Source organism: Chiloscyllium plagiosum, unplaced genomic scaffold (genome assembly GCF_037043375.1).
Source record: "Chiloscyllium plagiosum isolate Xiang-an unplaced genomic scaffold, Cpla_swu_hap1 HiC_scaffold_5, whole genome shotgun sequence".
Taxonomy (NCBI): Eukaryota; Metazoa; Chordata; class Chondrichthyes; order Orectolobiformes; family Hemiscylliidae; genus Chiloscyllium; species Chiloscyllium plagiosum.
In genome coordinates this window covers 94,333,810-94,353,182 of record NW_028270143.1, presented here as the reverse complement: position 1 = coordinate 94,353,182, position 19,373 = coordinate 94,333,810, and the positions used below count along the sequence as shown (strand labels likewise).

General features: G+C 40.9%; 1 long non-coding RNA gene across 1 annotated transcript in view; it reads left to right on the top strand.

Moving 5' to 3' along the window:
* The window catches only part of LOC122550074 (uncharacterized), a 69,025-nt gene that overhangs the window by 32,442 nt on the left and 17,210 nt on the right, over positions 1 to 19,373 (top strand). Inside the window, exon 3 of the long non-coding RNA XR_006311736.2 lies at positions 9,284 to 9,425. This is a non-coding gene — a long non-coding RNA (uncharacterized LOC122550074). The remainder of the gene's footprint in view (positions 1 to 9,283; positions 9,426 to 19,373) is intronic.

Here is a 19,373-nt window from a genome sequence, read left to right as displayed (position 1 = left end):
AGGAATCAGGGTTATGGAGAAAGAGCAGGAAAGGGGAATTGAGAATTATCAGATGCGCAGACTGAGAAAAACAAGAGGGGAGTTTGCACTGTCAGCTATTATCAGTGCATTATTGGTGCCAGCAAACAAGAAATCTGTGTTTTATTAAAGAAAAACAAATCTGGTCTTTACTGGGTTAAATCCTTGTTCTTCTTCTCACAAATTTGAGAGGGTAAACGCAAACAAGATAGTTGTGCTAAAAACCATGTTGGAAGACGTCAGTGAGCAACAGAAAATTTAAAATGGTGAAGAATTTGCAACTTTAAAATCAATACCCACAGAATTATAATACCCCTTCAACTTCTAATAGAAAAAAAGAGACGATTCAGCAGAACACAAATCTCTTGCCTGTAGGCCTTAATTGCTGTGCATATGCAGAAGGAAGTGATTAACCTTTATGATGGGAAGTTACTGCATTTTATTCCCATGTGTATACAAACTATTTTAGATAAAGCTAAGATAGCAAAATCATGTCCAGACATGCAAACTTTTTAACAAAATTTGGTCTGCATTCTGAATTCTTGTAAATAGGCTGAATATACAAACTAGGTTAAGCTGTAGCCCAGAGTTATACTGTTACATCTGAGCAACACTGTTCTGAGATCAAGCTCCACTCTGGAGACTTGAGCACATAACTTTATTTGACAGTAGTCCAAGGCCTCACCTGCATTTTCAGGTGGATGTAATTGATTTTCCTTAGATAAGGGGACCAAACTGTTGCACTTTCCATTGTAAGAAATATTCCAATATCCAACAGTGTTGAATTAAGCAATTTAGTGATAAATACATTGGGTTAGCAGATAGTTTGGCATGCACGGCAGCAAATTAAGAATCTTTTCATGTGCTTTGGCATCAAAAAATAAACCCAGGTGCTTTAACTGCAATTTCTTGTCTTTGCACAAATTCTCTTTTGATCAACTAGATTGTAGAATCTGAAGCAGTGCATCTCCCAAGTAGGTATTCAATTGCAGCTTCTATTCATTGGATCTTGAAGTCTTACAGATATTAGTGCCACAGTTCTGCCACTTCATCAATAAAGATTTGATTTACCCCACAGACCAAAGATGTGCAGGTTAAGATGGATTGGCCATGCTAAGTTGCCAGTAGTGTCCAGGGATGTGCAGGTTAGGTGGATTAGCCATGGGAAATGCAGGATTGCAGGGATGGGGTAGGGGGCTGAGTCTGGTGGGCTGCTCTTCGGAGGATAAGTGTGGACTAAATGGGCCGAATGGCATGCTTCCACACTGTAGGGATTCTAAGAACAGAGGAGTTCCGAAGTTCTGAGTGATGCTAATCCCTTAATCAACACCACAGAAGTATTTTAATTTGCCATTTGTCTCACTGTTATGTGGGAGTTGGTATGCAAATTGGCTATTGTAGCTCCCTCTTTAAAAAAGGTTATTTCTTCTCTCTGTCTAACCTGCAGAGTGTTCCCAGCATTTTCTGTTTGTAATTTAATCATCAATATCTGTATTTTCCCTTCCAATAACAAGTTTCATTTATACAGCACATTCAATGCAACAAAACATCCCAAGGTGTAATGTAGGAGAGCTATCAAACAAAGTTAAGTACACAGTATAAAGATCTTTTAGGACAGGTGACCAAATGTTTGCATAAAGAGAAATATTTTGAGGGCCATCTTAAAGAACGAGAGAGAAATGCAGATGTGAAAAGGCTAAGGGAAGGAATTCCAGCTTGGGACTTGGCTGCTGAAGACATGGCCCCTAATAGTGGAAATCCTCATCTAAATATTCTGACAGTCATCCCACCTTTCTGTCAGGTTGAGGTTTTAGCCTTTTGTTTAACAGGTCCTCAGGTGAGTCCCAGCTGAGGATGTTGGAAGTAGTTGGGGTGGTCTACAGCAGCAAATGGAAGTATGATGGAGCTGGGGAGAAGACCTCTGTTCCAGCCTGGTTCCACTGTAAGAACAAAAAAAGATGCAATTATCTTTTCTTTTTTCAACTCTATGGCAAGAAGTCATAATTAGAGGGACACAGTGATGTTGGAGGGTTGTAAGGTTGATAGATATCTCAGAGGTGGGAAGGATGAGGCAACAGGTGAATTTAAAAGTGAGGATTAAATTTGTAAAACAGTAGCTTTTCCAACCCTGAAACCAATAAAGGTCAGCAAGCAAGGGGCAATGGGTGAAAGGCACTTTACCAGGTGAGATCAGTGGATCTTAAATAGTTTTGGTTGAAGGATTCCTTTTCAAATGGGTTAATCATCATTTCAACTCCCCCTCCCATTCTGCCGAGGACATGGAGGTCCTGGGCCTCCTTCACCGCCGCTCCCTGACCACCCGACGCCTGAAGGAAGAACGCCTCATCTTCTGCAACCACAGGGCATCAATGTGGACTTCAACAGTTTTCTCATTTCCCCTTCCCCCACCTCACCCCAGTTCCAAACTTCCAGCTCAGCACTGTCCCCATCACTTGTCCTACCTGCCTATCGTCTTTTCCACCTATCCACTCCACCCTCCTCTCTGACCTATCACCTTCATCCCACCCCCATCCACCCATTGTACTCCTTGCTACCTTCCCCCACCCTCCTCCCTGACTTATCACCTTCATACCAACCCCCACTCACCTATTGTACTCTATGCTACTTTCTCCCCACCCCCACCCTCCTCTCATTTATCTCTCCACCCTTCAGGCACTCTTTTGCCCGAAATGTCAATTTTACTGTGCCTCGGATGCTGCCTGAACTGCTGTGCATTTCCAGCACCACTTTAATCTAGAATCTGGTTTCCAGCATCTGCAGTCATTGTTTTTACCTTTTTACTTAATCATCATATACCTTCAATCCAAATGTTTAATACTGTCTGTATCGTGTAATGGGGTGATTTCACATTTGTATTCTGTAATCTTATGGAATATGGCACCTTGGGTTTTTGTACTTGCGTATCCCTTGAGTTTAAGTACTTAAGAAGCACTCCACCCCCACGAAAAGTTCTGACTGCATCATGGCAGCCATGTCCATGGTTTTGTGATATCTACAGCTACTTGATTTTTGTACCTTTCTCCTCTATGTAAGCTACCAACTTTCTACCACCCACCCACTCTTCACCCCCACCCCCTCACCCCACCACCACACCACCACAAATCCCTGAAGAGAGACAGCAGGCCCACTCAGTATTACATACAGGGCAATGGTACTCCACTCCTCCCTGAGATTGGACCATTCACTCACCTTGATTCCCTAATCAGCCCCATTCACCCTGGCCATCTGCCCTGTGTGGTCATCCAGTCATAAAGCCAGACTTGCTCAGTAAGCATATTTACATTATTTTGTGGACCATTTTAGAAATCTTTGATAATCAGTGTTTCAGGTTAGCTTAAGTTTATGGAGAGTGCAATTTGTGAATATGATCAAGAAGAGCAGTGAATTAGTTGAATCTAGAGTTAACAGATATTGTTAAGCATTTCGGGAGCAGATGACCTGAGGTCAGGGTGGAGAGATAGAATGTTATGAACATTACGATCTTGAATTTTCTAAAAATTTTAGCTAAATTGCCCATTCTGTTAGGTGCATTAGTCAGAGAGAAATAGGTCTGGGTGGGTTACTGTTTGGAGGGTTGGTGTGGACTTGTTGGGTCGAAGGGCTTGTTTTCACACTGTAGAGAATCTAATCTAATCTAACGCAATGTTAGTTTTAGCTTGGATCCCTTACTGCATTTCATAGCTTTCTGATGAAAAATGTCTTTCACTACTGCTTGAGGATTGTTCTTTTTCTATTAATTTCTTCTAGTTCTGAGCTTCAATGTGCTTTGTCTATAAATGTCCTGTTTCAGAAATCTGACATGACTTTAAGAGCTTGATGCATCAGTATTGTTCCCAGGATCTGAGTTCAGACTATTTCAGTAAACATATGCAGCCTATAGCAATCCCTGGCAATGCAGGGATTGTAGTCACTGCACAAAGTTGGCTGATTCTAGGAAAACCTGCTCACATCTCACAGGTATGTACAAGGTCCTTTGGAAAGAAAGCTTGGCTAAAACACTACAATCCCAATGCTTTGAAATTTTCCTCATTTACAACTTCTGAGATGTTGGTATAGTGTTGCAGCTTTGTGCTAAGTTTGGAAGTTGGAATTTAGGAGCTACTTAGATAGCTGTAGTAGGTCATTAAGAAGAATACAGCATGGTATAGATTGACTGGAGACCTGGGCAGAGAAATGGCAGATGGAGTTTAATCCGGACAAGTACGAGGTGATGCATTTTGGAAGATGTAGGAGGTAAGTATACAGAAAATGGCAGAACCCTTAGTAGCATCAACATTGAGAAGGATCTAGGCGTACAGGTTCACGGAAAGTGGCAACACAAGTGGATAAGGTGGTCAAGGAGACATATAGAATGCTTGCCTTCATCAGTTGGGGAATGGAGTATAAAACTTGGCATGCCATGTTGTACCTGTATGAACTTTAGATCGGCTACAATTGGAATATTCTGCAGTTCTGGTCACCACACTACAAGAAGCACGTGGAGGCTTTCGAGAGGGGATAGAAACGATATCCCATGATGTTGCCTGGTTTGGAAGGGTTGGATAGATGGGCATAGCTTGACATGGAAGGAATGAGAGCTCTGAGGAGTTCGTGTGTTGTCATGAGGAGTATTGGGAGATGGTGAGAGTTGAAGGGCTATTCGTTGATTATTTGTTTTTACAGCTGCAGTAATATCCAAGAATGCTGATTGATTTTTCGCACAGTCTGTCCCTGCACCCAACAGCCAGCCGCCTATGAACTCTCCGTGGGGCAAGAGTCACTATCCCAATAAAAAACAGATGCCTCCCCCAATGAGAATCTGAATCTCCAAGGCACATTTTCCCAGGTCGGATTTGTGGAGACAAGAATTATCCCAGCTCTGCTCTCCCAACATGAGAGCAAGAATTCAGGCTAATATGTTTGGCTTCATCAGAGGAAGTACTGATGAAGTTGATTTCAGCAGCCAAAGACAAAACATACCTCTTTAGACATAACACATCAGATCTAGGGTTAACTTACAGATTTAATTTACAGTACTGTTGTTCAGGGAATGGCCAGTGACGAATGGGAATATTAGTGTGTTCCAGCAAAGAGTACTCAGATTGTGGGACAAAACAGAGCCACCTTTACATCAAACCTGCACCATACTTGTCATCATTCAAATGAACAATGTTCATTGAGGTTTATTCTGTGAAAAAAATATACAAATAAGGGGAAACAAAAGGGGAAGATTGTGGATTAAAATATACAAATAAGGGGAAACAAAAGGGGAAGATTGTGGATTAAACCTCTGTACCTCGCTATCTATCTTTCTTTCTTCCTTTCAGACACTTCATAAAATGTTTGCATTTTAATGAATATTTTGGTCTTGTGAAGTTACATCTCCTATGTGGCTCAGTGTCAAATTTGTTTTATAATGTTCCTGTGAAGGAAGTTGGGTGATTTAATTACATTAAAAGCATTATGTAAGCATAAGTAGTTGTTTTTGTGGTACAGCAACTTATCAGTTTTGTGTTTACTTCAACAACTCATGTACAGACCACCAGAGCGCCTGGGCAAGCTCAGAGAAACACATCCTCTTCATATGGAAACACCAATTTTACTTTCTAAGCCAGAGACCAATCAAGAGTATAATATCACCCTGAACTACAAATGCCAGGAAAAAAAATTTTTTATGATGTTTGGATTATAATGTCAATAAAGAATCTGTTTTACAAAATTCTTATTTAAAACTGAAATAAAATAATCTTCCTACAAGATTTTATCTTTGGTACAATGTCAAGCCATCTTGATTTCATTTATTTTGATTTTGTTATATTAAATTGAAAAACAGCCCCAAAGCTAAAGCAAATACAAATTCCTCAGCACTGGGAGCTTAGGGTATTACAAGCTGTTTTCTTTGTTTCTTAAATTTAGTTATCTCAATGGTTAACAGCCTAGTCTTGAGAAAGTGTTTAATATAATAGTTTCATGCCCATAAAGTTCTTTTTGTGAAATTTGCTGTTGAGACGCTTGATTCTTGTGTTTCAAGGCTCTTGACTCTATTCCTGATGGAGACTTTAGCAGCTCTTGACGATCCAAAGGCAGCTCTGGGATTAGTTGCTAGGCGGTACACAAGAGTAATTTACAAATACACTTCCTATGTTAAAAATCACACAACACCAGGTTATAGTCCAACAGGTTTAATTGGAAGCACACCAGCTTTCGGAGCGCCGCTCCTTCATCAGGTGATTGTGATTGTGACAATCACCTGATGAAGGAGCGTCGCTCCGAAAGCTAGTGCGCTTCCAATTATACCTGTTGGACTATAACCTGGTGTTGTGTGATTTTTAACTTTGTACACCCCAGTCCAACACCGGCATCTCCGAATCAACACTTCCTATGGGTTGTTTTCCTTTCACATGTTCATGTCGTTGGCTCCTGCTTACAACATTGTAAAAACAAGGACTGCAGGTGCTGGAAACCAGAGTCTCAAACCTGCTCACAACATGACTGATTATGTTATCAAAGATCAGCATCAAGACATGATTAATCAGAGGTACAAATTTTTACCCCACTGTTCAGTGTCCTGTAATCTGTAGCTTTAATTGGTGGGAGGAAGGCTTTGAAACTGGCTGCTAGAAATTGGACCATCGCATAATTTTAATATCGATGGACAGGATTACAAAACATGAATCTCCATGCAGGGAACATTAGTGGGGGATTGCTGGTCTGTACTTAAAACTGAACCAAAGGGCAGCAGGAGCAAAGATCATGCCAATAGGTGCAGAAGAGTTCTGGTAGTGAGAATAGGTAAAAAGAGATCTGGCTTAATATCAGCTAGGAAGTGCCATGCATGGTATTGAGTGCAATCATTTAATATCCAGTGGAGGAAGAACTTTAATGACTGTTTTTAGCCATTAAGACCATTGCTCCCTCAAGGTAGGACTGATTAAGAATCCCAGATTGCAACCTCATGCCATCTCAAGGCTCAGAATGGTATAATTCAGTAAACTAAATGACTGCTTTCTGTGTAAGGAGAAAGACATAACTTTTATATTGTGCCTTTCATGATTTCAAGAAGCCCCAAAGTGTATTACAACCAATTAAATTTTTGCCGCAGTCTTTATGCAAAGACAACACAGCAATGAGACAAATGGTCAGTTTACCTGCCATGGGTGTTAGTTGAGGAAACAATTTTGCAAGGACAAGGTGGCCAGTAGCAATACGCTAGGTATTTACAGACCAGTTAGTCTGATGTCAGTGGTGGGGAAATTATTGGAAACAATTGTAAGGGACTGGATTAATCAACACTTGGAAAGACAGGGATTAATCAGGGATAGTCAACATAGATTTGATCGAGGGAGATCCTGTCTGACTAACTGAATTGAGCTTTTTGAAAAGCTGATTAAATATATTGACAAGGGTAGTGCCGTTGATGTGGTTTACATGGACTTCAGTGAGGCCTTTGACATGGTTCTACATGGAAGATTGGTCTAAAAGGTAAGTGCCCATGCAATTGAAGGCAAGTTGACAAACTGGATCCAAAATTGGCTGACAGATAGGAGGCAAAGGGCAGTGGTGGAGGGATGTTTTTATGATTGGAAGCCTGTGACCAACAGTGTGGCACAAGGATCAGTGCTGGGAGCGTTGCTGTTTGTTATGTACATTAATGACCTAGATGTGAATGTAGATGGTTTAATTAGTAAGTTTGCAGATGACAGGAAAATTGTTGATGTTGTTGATAGTGAGGAGGATGGTCTCAGGCTGCAGTCTGATATTGATGAGCTGGTAAATTGGGCAGAGCAAAGCAGATGGAATTTAATCCTGATAAGTGTGAGGTGATACATTTTGGGAGGTCAAATAGGGGAAGAATGTACACAATGAATGGTGGTCTATACGGAGTGCTGAGGAACAAAGGGACCTTGGTGTACAAGATATAGATCCTGGAAGGTGTTAGAACTGGTACATAGGCTGGTAAAGAAAGCATACAGCATGGGCTGTCTTCATTAGTTGGGGTGTAGAATATAGGAGAATCTCAAGGTCTTGTTACAACATTATAAAACATTGGTTAGGCTATAGATGGAATATTGTGTTCAGTTCTGATTGCTATACTATTGGAAGGACATGATTGCACTGGAAAAGGTGCAGAAGAGTTTCACCAGGACGTTGCCTGCGATGAGAAGTGTAAGTAAATGGAATTAGTATGGTTTGCTATTTATTGATCGACATAAAACTGTTGGATTGAAAGGTCTGTTTCTATTCTGTGACTCTATGACACTATTCTGCTTTGAATAATGATGGGCAATCATTTACTTCCTGTTAGAAGGCTAATTGTTTCCTAGGTTAACATCACATCTGAAAAACAGCAACACACCCTCAGTACTACTTAAGTAAGCCATGTGATTTGACCTCTTGACATTTTTGACTTGGAATGCTACCACCAAGCCACATCTAACACACGAATTAAATTACACGCCTGGAAAATCCTATATTGCATGCATACCATACAAAGAGGCATTATATCCATAACAGCCATGAGAAAACCAAACCCTCCCCATTAGAATGCCAAATTAAACAGACTGTGTCTAAAAGTAACAAGTTGTGTTTCCATGCAGGAAGAAAATTGCACACAATCAACTCACGAAGCACAAGAATTGGTTGACAGAGCAGAAGGAAGAGTCCATAGAGAAATGAAAATCCCATTGAGGTGGGGGATCTGGGCCTTACGAAATGGGAGAGTTTGAATTCACAGAAGGTTTATGAAGAATAAGCACCAATGTTCAAAGATTTTTTAAAAACTACTTCTCTTTTTATTCTTTCATGTGATGTGAACATCACCATAAGGTCTGCATCTGTTGCCCATCTCTAATTTCCCTTGAGTGCTGCAGAGAAAGGACTAGAACAGTAAAAATAAATGTGGATAGCAGAAAACACAGTAAATAGTATTTTCTGTCCACAAGAGCTGGAGCAAGTAAAAGCAGATGCAGTAAGAGACAAGGGTAGACATTGAGATGTGTTGTGCCCAATATTCATGAAAGAAAGCACAACCGTTTAGAAGGCCTGCACTCAACCTGTACAGATCTCATTCCTACTGCTAAATTCATGTGGCTTAGCTTTCAAAAAAAATCTTCGCTGTTTAAAGCAGATATTGAGCCACTAGAGTCTGTCATTGAAGAGTTTAATATCTATTGAAGGAACTTCAAGCCACTCATGTTTTCTGAATTTGGATGTCAATAAGCCAGCAGTCACAATGAAAGGTAATTAACTCTTTTTTCATTCTTAGAGTGGAACCAGGATGGAGCTAAAGTGTTCTCTCCAGCTCCATCACACTTCTGCAGACCACCTCAACTCCTGCTGACATCCTCAACTAGGACTCACCTGAGGACCTGTAAAACAAGTGACCAAAACCTCAATCTGACTGAAAGGTGAGATTCCTATGGAGGTATCCAAAATATTTAGGTGAGGATTGGTGTCCAGTTTGGGTTCATAATTTTTTTCTTCTTGCCAATGTCTTGGATCTGTGGGTATTGTTCTGGCTTCCCAGATAATCACATACAGCTCATCTCCCTTGAGTTGGTGATCAGGTTGGATGTTTTCAGTCACCGATTGTGGTTGTTTGATTGTTAAGAAAACTTTTCCAAATATTCAATGCTGTTGCTGCAAGATTTCTACTCACCCAGCTCTATCTCTTCACTGGCATTGACTGTTCTTTTGTCTGAAAGTGCTCAAATAGGTTGTGTTCACGTTTTCGTTCTCAATATTTGCTTCTTCCTGTTTGCTGAGTTTTAGCTTCTGATCTACTTTCAGTAATAAAAGGAGTGTTTTCCACTTTTGGCAATCCTGTATAATTGCAGATTTAACAATGAAATTTGAGATCTTCAGTCTTTTTTGAGATTACTATCATCACACTACTAATTCAACCCTGGCTATGCCTAATTGTTCCTAATGTTTCCTTTCCATTAAATCTTCCTGAAGGAAGCTGGAATAACTAGTCTTCTGTTGTATTCAAGTAAATTACCCATTATTGTGAAATACTCTTGGTACTTATAACTAACTGGACTTTTAGTTTAGCACAATACTGGCAACTGGTATCACAGTTCTTGTGGAAGTTGATTGATTATCTTTTGGCTTTCTGACCCCTGTTTTTTCTTAGTGATATAAAGCATTTCTTTTAGGCTATAACAGGTAATCGTAATAGATTATTTCTTCTTATTTGTAGGTTCAGCCATAAATCTAGGGAGCACAATGAGATCCTCTATCAGTTACTCCTTTACTAGACAGTATAACAGTCTGATTCTGGGCTAATGTTTTGACAACTATGTGTCTCTAGTGCAGTTGTTCTGTTAGAACTTGGGGGACTCCTGAGTGCTTAAAGGAGTTGAAGTCTAATCATAAAAACCGAAAGATACTATAAATCAGAAACAACAACAGAAATTGCTGAATCAGCAGGACTGGAAGCATTTGTGGAGAGAAATCAGAGTTAACATTTCGGGTCGAGTGACTCTTGCTCAGATGTCTAAACATGTCCACTTGCTCAAAGGTGAGAAATGTTAATTATGAACTATATTTTCAACCATCTTATGCTCCTTGTGTAATTGCAGCTTTCCTATTCTCTTGACAGTTATTTCAACTACACCATGTACCTCATTGCCATGCCATGCAAAAGGACAAAGATCTCGGAACATCAGGCAGCTTTGCAATGGGTGCAATCAGCCACACTTTCCACACATCTTGCTTGCTTTCTGTATTCAGGTTACAGCATTAATATTGGTAACTACACCCCGTTGGGAGTAGATGGAAATGTGGAATTTGAATCACAAACAGGTAGTCTATGAAGCTCAGTGTCTGAGAGATCTTAGACTTTGCCCTTTTCCTCACACCAAAGGCACAGTCTCAGAATAAAGAGGTGCCAACTTAAGACTGAAATGAGGAGGAATTTCTTTTCTCAGTGTTGTGAGCCACAGAGAGGTGTTTCCTGTCTTTTACAGATGTTGTCAATGTGTAAGGCATTTGTAGTAGCAACACTGTAAGCCTACTCCATGTAGAGATTCAGCAATACGATTGTTGGTCTTTTTATGTTTTCCCTATGCTGATTTTGGCTGTGGCTCAAATATTTTTGTTTCATGTACTTCTTTTCTTTTTCATGGGAAGGGCATGTGAGACTGTCTTGCTGGCCCTGCAGCTCCTACAACCCAAATAAAAACTGACTCATTGCCCACAGATCACCAATGTGGCCAGCTCACAAATTAAGCACTCACTGTTCACAACACTGTGTATTGTCATTTTGTTTTCCCACAGCGACCCCAGTAGTAGGTGTAACCATTGTCCTGCTTCAAATGTTGTCTGAGTCTTTTCCCTGTGGTTTTCACGTTTGTATCATTGCCTTTGTTTTTGTTTTTGGAAAAATTGCTACAGCCACCATGTTGCATTCTTGTATTGTTTTCCTGAACATAGAATTACCACACTTATGCTGGATTGGTAAATACCATAGATTTAATTTAATTTAAAGTCTCAAGCAGGTTTAGTGAGACAATCTGATCATTTGCAGTTACAGAGAAACTTTTGTGCAGATCCTTAGTCTAACATGTTACTGTTTTGACTTCTCATAGCTGCTGGTCATGTGGTAACATCCTGGCCAATTGCTCCTCAGTATACTCAATTCTTAAAGCAGTAACTCAACATGAATGGGGAAAATTTATCACTCACAATTAGGGCAAGGTGGAAGAAAGAGTAATGTAGGATTTAAAGTCTTCATTTTAGGTTCACTGGTTTTGGTACAGACTTAGGCTTAGTGAACTAATGCAGGTTTTTAAACTTACCTTAGCAGGTTTTGCTGACCTTTGAAAAGCTGTACCTAACAGGGAACTTGTTTAGGGGTGAATTAAGATATTATCAAGGTCAAATAGATGGAACAAAAGGCATCTGTGCATTTATTAATTAGGCCCCTGCTGAAATCCAATTGGAAACTCATTCGTGCCAGAACCAGTTTTGCTAATGTGGAGAATTGGGAACACAGCATATAGTGGATCTAATGCATGGATCAAATTCCCCTTTTTCTAAAGAATAATAACACTTTCATTGTTCATCTAGTACCTAACAACGGCGAACATGGAAGGGTTGCTGCACAGTTAGAGACCATTCATATCTGCACTGGGTGATGAACAAAATCATTTGAATGCTTTCTGCAAACGCTTGACCCATGGTTTTGTCAGTTACAGTCCTTCAGATGGAGATCCAGGTACGTTTTAAACAAGTTCAGGGCTTCTGTCTCAGTCACCATACCAGGTAGTGAATTTTAGACAGTCATTACCCTATTGGTGAACATGTTTTTCCCTCATGTCCCCTCTAATTCTTCTATCAATCACCTTATATCCGTGCCCCTGGTAACTGACCACTCCATGAGGGAAAACAGTTTTTTTTTTCTGACTGTTGAATCCAGGCCCCTCAATTTTATACATCTCAGTTAAGTAACCCCTTATCCTTCAGTTCTAAGGAAAATAATATTATCCTATCCAATCTTTCCTCATGGCTGCAATTTCAAGATGTGGTAATGTTCTTGTGAATCTCCTTTGTACTCTTTCTGGAGAAATCATGTCCCTCCTGTAATGTGGCGATCAGTATTGTACAGAAACCCCAAGCTGTGGCCTAACCAGCATTTTATACAGTCCCAGTATTAAATCCCTGCTTTTGTATTCTGTACCTTGTTCAAAGAAGAAAAGCATTCCTTTTGGCTTCTTGACCATCAACCTATCCTGCAACTCACACTCCAAAATCTCTCACTTTCTGTACCCTGCTCAATATCCTCCCAATTTTGTATGTACTCTAGATATTTTTGCCCTCTCTAACAAAACGTGTGTCAATTTATAAAAGTTCTTAAATGTACCACTTTTCCAAATAGCCACTCTGCAGCTTTGCAATGTTATATTAAGAAACAGTTATTTTCACTCTTCGCCTGTATTAATCTTGTCTAAAGATTACACAGATTTGTCAGAACACACATCAGCCTCCTTCAAAGTTGAGATTCATATAACAGAACATCATGAGAAAGGTCTTTTCTCAAAAAGTCACTGCTAAGCAACATATGTATGTCACAAAATGATTTCTCTCTTTCCAATAATGGTTGAATGGGATTTTCCTACTAATCTGCCTTGGGACCAATAAGAAGAAATAAGCCTGTAATTTTTCCTTATTCAATCATGGGATGACCCATCCCAGAGGGCAGTTAAGAGTCAACCTCATTACTGTGGGTCTAGAGTCACATGTAGGCCAGACCAGGTGAGGATTCCCCAAAGGACATTAGTGAACCAGTCGACAATGGATTCATGATCATCATTAGACTCTTAATTCCAGATTACTATTGAATTCAAATTCCACCATCTGCAATGACAGGATTCGAACCCAGGTCCCCAGAACATTTCCTGGGTCTCTGGGTTAATAGTATTGCAATAGTACCACTAGGCTGTCACCTCTTCCAATAGCAGGGAATAGATATTAAATTAGTTTAGCACAGACCTTAACTCCAAAGAAGGGCTTTTGCCCGAAATGTCAATTTTACTGCTCCTCGGATGCTGCCTGAACTGCTGTGCTTTTCCAGCACCACTAATCCAGAATCTGGTTTCCAGCATCTGCAGTTATTGTTTTTACCTCCAAAGCTCCATAGGCAAGAGATTTTGATTTGTTTATATTATAGATCCTAATTTTCCCATGGTTACTCTAATATACAGTGCAGTAAGGTAGGATGGAATTTGTAAATTAAGTTTTTCACATGGTGATCTTAATTTTTCCTACTCTGGCCCTGATCTCTCACATATCATTGTAAGGACACATAGAGACATCCTTACAGGGTGGATATAAAATCAAAGTTCACTTTCACCTGGTGACAATGGTTTCCAACCTGCTCCCTTGCCTTGGAAAGATATTATTCATGGACAGCCCTCAGTGTGAAAAGGACAGAAAATCAATTGTTTTCAAAAAAGCACTTAACAGGAAAGAATCAAAACATAGATTTCAAAGTCGCTCATGATCCCCATGGGCAAGAAAGTCATTGTAAAAGCTCCTTTGAAGACAAATCCAACTATTTCTATCAGCTTTGATGCTGTCCATTCCTAACATGCAGAAGTACTAGTTTCCCCAGTGCTGAATATGAAGTAGTGCTTCAACAAAAGACAAAATACAGTAGATAAGCAAAGATCGTAGAAACCTTTTCTTAATGAAGATATATTCTGTAGCATTAGCACAGAATGTTACATTTTATCATTTCAGTGTTATCATATTAGTTCAAATATTTTTCCAATCTACATTTTGCCTGGAAATGTTTGTGCAATATGATATTTTGATGAATCATTGAAGCAGATTTCATAGCTAAAGGAAATTGGGTGTAAGCCAAAGAAAACAAAATAATTACGAACCATGCTGTTGATACAACTTGCTTAAGGTGGTTCTCAGCAATATCAATGCCCAAAATAATACTGCAGAGCAGGACAAATATTTTTCAAGCAAATTGACAGAGTAACAGGTATGTGAAGAAATAAAAGTGCTGAACCCTGCTTTTGTATGCACAGCATGTGTCTCTTACCCTTGTTTTATGTTATATAATATAACCTAATATATTATTTACACTAACTAGTTGTGCAAAATTACATTGGACACTGTTGTACAATTATTATCAATTGTCCATGATATGTCCATGTTTACAAAATGGGCCAATCAAGAGATCATTCCCTAATAAGGCTTTTCTCAAGCTCAAATATTGCCATAATAGCTAAAGTCACCAGAGCTGTGGAATCCTGTTCTTCAGACATCTATTTACACAGATTATAACAGCCATGTTTATGTAATATTTCAGAAAGAATTTGACAATACATTAGAAAGCCATCTTTCAAATAGTTATTTAATCTACAAGAACTGTAATTATGTGCAGAAAAATGTATTTGTAACCAGGCTTAAGCACATTCATAGCTTGAAGAAAGAAGCCAGCAATAAAGGCTGTGTTAACAAGAAGATCTATTCTAATATTTTTAGAAATTCAGGCAATGTCGTGAAAATTAGGAAATTTTCATTAGAAATGTAAAGCTTGATTAATTGAACTTGAATAATATAAATACAGCAATACCGTTTTGGATACTGATGGTAGGGACGGCCTACTAGGGGAAAGCCATAGTTGTCAGGTCTCTGGCACTGAGCCTGGCACTGTGGCTCAGAAGGGAAGTGGGGAGAATAGAAAAGCACTAGGGGACTCAATACTTAGACAGATTGACAGGAGATTTTGTGGTCAGGAACGGGACTCCCCGAAAGAATGTTGCCTCCCCGGTGCCAGGGTCCGGGATGTCGCCAGTCGGGTTTACAGGATTCTGAAGGGGGAGGGTGAGCAGCCAGAAATTGTGGTACATGTTGGCACAAATGACAAAGCCAGGAAAGGGATTGAGGATCTGAAAAGTGACTACAGAGAGCTAGGTTGGAAGCTGAAGAGCAGGACAAGTAGAGTAGTGTTGTCAGTTTTGCTATCGGTGCCACGAGACAGTGAGATGAGGAACAGTCAGCTTAACACGTGGCTGCGCGGCTGGTGCAGGAGGGAGGGCTTCAGATACTTAGACCATTCGGTTGCTTTCTGGAGAAGGTGGGACCTGTACATGAAGGATGGGTTGCACCTGAACTGGAGGGGCACAAATGTCCTGGGTGGGAGATTTGCTTGAGTGGTTTGGGAGGGTTTAAACTAATTTGGCAGGGGGGTGGGAATCAGAGCCACATGTCAGAGAGGGGTGTAGTTGTAGATTGGGCAGTGACAGGATGTAGTGAATCTATTGGGAAGGTTTTCTATGTGATGAAACAAAAGGATCGGTTAAAGTGTGTCTGCTTTAATGCAAAGTGTGTCAGAAATAAGAATGACAAACTTAGAGCATGGATTATTACTTGGGACTATGATGTTGTGGCCATAACGGAATTACAGGGACAGGAATGGTTGCTAGATGTTCCAGGGTTTAGAACATTTAAAAAGAACAGGGAGGGTGGAAAAAGAGAAGGGGGTGTAGCATTGCTAATCAGAGAGTGCATCACAGCTACAGAAATGAAAGTTGAGGAAAGCTTGTCTACTGAGTCAGTATGGGTGGAAGTTAGGAACAGCAAAGGAGCAGCCACCTCATTGGGGGTTTTCTACTGACCCCCTAATAGCAGTAGGGAGATCAAAGAACTCATTGGCCAGCAGATTTGGGAAAAGTGCAGATGTAGCAGGCTTGTTGTTATAGATGCCTTCAACTTTCCCAATATTGATTGGAACCTCCTTAGTGCAGATGGTTTGGATGGAGCCGTTTTTGTCAGGTGTATTCAGCAGGGTTTCCTTACTCAGTATGTAGACAGACCAATGAGGGGAGCGGCCATTTTGGATTTGGTGCCGACAATGAGCCAGGACAGGTGTCAGATCTTGCGCTGGGAGAACACTTTGGTGACAGTGACCACAACTGCCTCACATTTATCATAGCCTTGGAGAGGGAAAGAAGCCGTTACCATGGGGAAAAAAATAATTGGGGAAGAGAAAATTATGATGCTATCAGACACGAGTTGGGAAGTACAGATTGGGAGCAATTGTTCCACAGAAAGGGCACAACAGACATGTGGAGGCTATTTAAGGAATAGTTGTTGCGAGTGATGCATAAATTTGTTCCTCTGAGACAGGCAAGAAGTGGTAAGATTAAGGAGCCTTGGATGATGAGAACAGAGGAGCTTCTTATCAAAAGGAAGAAGGCAGCTTACGTAAGGTGGAGGATGCAAGAGTCTAGCACAGCTTTAGAGGATTACAGGCTTGCTAGGAAGGAGCTCAAAAATGGACTGAGGAGAGCAAGGAGGGGGCACAAAAAAGGCTTGGCAGGAAGGATTAGGGAGAACCCAAAGGCATTTTACTCTTACATGAGGAATAAGAGAATGATCAGGGAGAAGATAGGGCAATCAGGGATAGCGTAGAGATCTTATGTGTGGAGTCTGAGCAGATAGGAGAAGCCCTAAATGAGTTGTTTGCTTCGGTTTTCACTAAGGAAAGGGACCTTGTTGTGAATGAGAACTTTGAGGAGCTCAGATACAGGCTTGAACAGATCGAGATTGAGGAAGTTGATGTGCAGAAAATTTTAGCAAACATTAAGATTGATAAGTCCCCAGGGCCAGACCAGATTTATCCTAGGCTGCTCTGGGAAGCGAGAAAGAAGTTTGCCAAGCCACTGGCAAAGATCTTTGATTCCTCACTCTCCAATGGAGTTGTACTGGAGGATTGGAGGGAGACAAATGTTGTTCCCCTTTTCAAGAAAGGGAATAGGGAAATCCCTGGCAATTGCAGACTAGTCAGTCTTACGTCTGTGATCATCAAGGTTTTGGAAAGAATTCTAAGGGATAGGATTTATTTGAAAAAGCATAGCATGATTAAAGGCAGTCAGCATGGCATTGTGAGGGATAGGTCATGCCTCACAAATCTTATTGAGTTCTTTGAGGAGGTGAGGAGTTGCAAAAATCAAACAGTGGATGTGGTGTACGTAGACTTCAGCAAGGCATTTGATAACGTTCCTCACGGTAGGCTTATTCATAAAGTCAGGAGTTATGGGATACAGGGAGATGTGGCTTTCTAGATTCAAAATTGGTTGACTGACAGAAGGCAGAGAGTAGTTGTAGATGGAAAATATTCTGCCTGGAGAACAGTGGTGAGTGGCATCCTGCAGGGCTCTGTTCTCAGGCCTCTGCTCTTTGTAATTTTTATAAATGACTTGGATGAGGAGGTTGAGGAGTGGGTTAGTAAGTTTGCTGATGACAAAAAGGTTGGAGGTGCCGTTGATCATATCGAGGGCTATTGCAGGCTGCAGCGTGATATAGTCAGGATGCAGAGCTGGGCTGAGAAATGGCAGATGGAATTCAACCTGGATAAACGCAAAATGATGCATTTTGGAAGGTCGAACTTGAATGCTGAATATAGGATTAAAGACAGGATTCTTGGCAGTGTGGAGGAACAGCAGGATCTTGGTGTTCAAGTACATGATCCCTCAAAGTTGCCACCCAAGTGGATAGGGTTGTTAAGAAAGCATATGGTGTTTTGGCTTTCATTAACAGGGGGATGGAGTATAAGAGCCACGAGGTTTTGCTGCAGCTCTATTAAACCCTGGTTAGACCACACTTGGAATATTGTGTCCAGTTCTAGTTGCCCTATTGTAGGAAAGATACGGAGGCTTTGGAGAGGATGCAAAGGAGGTTTACCAGGATGCTGCCTGGACTGGAGGGCTTGTCTTACAAGGAGAGGTTGACTGAGCTCAGATGTTTCTCTCTGGAGAGAAGGAAGAAGAGAGGTGACCTGATTTAGGTATTCAAGGTAATGAGAGGCATGGATAGAGTTGAGAGCCAGAGACTTTTCCCCAGGGCAGGATTGACTGCCATGAGGGGTCATAGTTTTAAGGTGTTAGGAAGAAGGATTTGATGGGACGTCAGAGGTAGGTTCTTTACAGAGAGAGTTGTGAATGCATGGAATGCGTTGCCAGCGGGAAATGGATATTTTTTAAAATTCACTTTCAACTTTGCCATATATGAGCCAGCTAGTTATCGTGAAAGAAATTAAAGGAAGAGTGTGGCCAAGAGGGTAAAATAGTTATCCGGGCAGTGATTTCCTCTCCATCATAAGGTCAGAGTCGGTGATACTCACTAGTGATTACACAATGTTCAACACCACTCCCTCCTAATGGAAGGAGGCTGTGAAATTTGAAAGGATTCAGAAAAGATTTACAAGGATGTTGCTACGGTTGGAGGGTTTGAGCTATAGTTAGAGGCTGAATAGGCTGGGACTGTTTTCCCTGGAGCATCGGAGGCTGAGGGGTGACCTCAGAGGTTTACAAAACCATGAGGGGCATGGACAGGGTAAATAGACAAAGTCTTTTCCCTGGGGTAGGGGAGTCGGAACTAGAGGGCATAGGTTTAGGGTGAGAGGGGAAAGATATAAAAGGGACCTAAGGGGCAACCTTTTCACACAAAGAGGTAGTGCTTGTATGGAATGAGCTGCCAGAGGAAGTGGAGGAGGCTTGTACAATTACAACATTTAAAAGGCATCTCGATGGGTGTATGAATAGGAAGGTTTAGAGAGATATGGGCCAAGCGCTGACAAATGGGACTAGATTAGGTTAGGATTTCTGGTCGGCATGGATGAGTGGGACCGTAGGTTCTGTTTCCGTGCTGTGCATCTCCATGATTCTATTACTTGCAACTCCTCAGCTACCAAAACAAATGATCTCTGTACAAGTGCAACAAGACCTGGCCAATACTCAGGTTCATAAGTGGCAAGTAACATTTGTGCCACACAAGTGTCAGGCAAATACCATCTCCAACAAGAGGGAGTCTAATCATTGCTGGAATTCCCC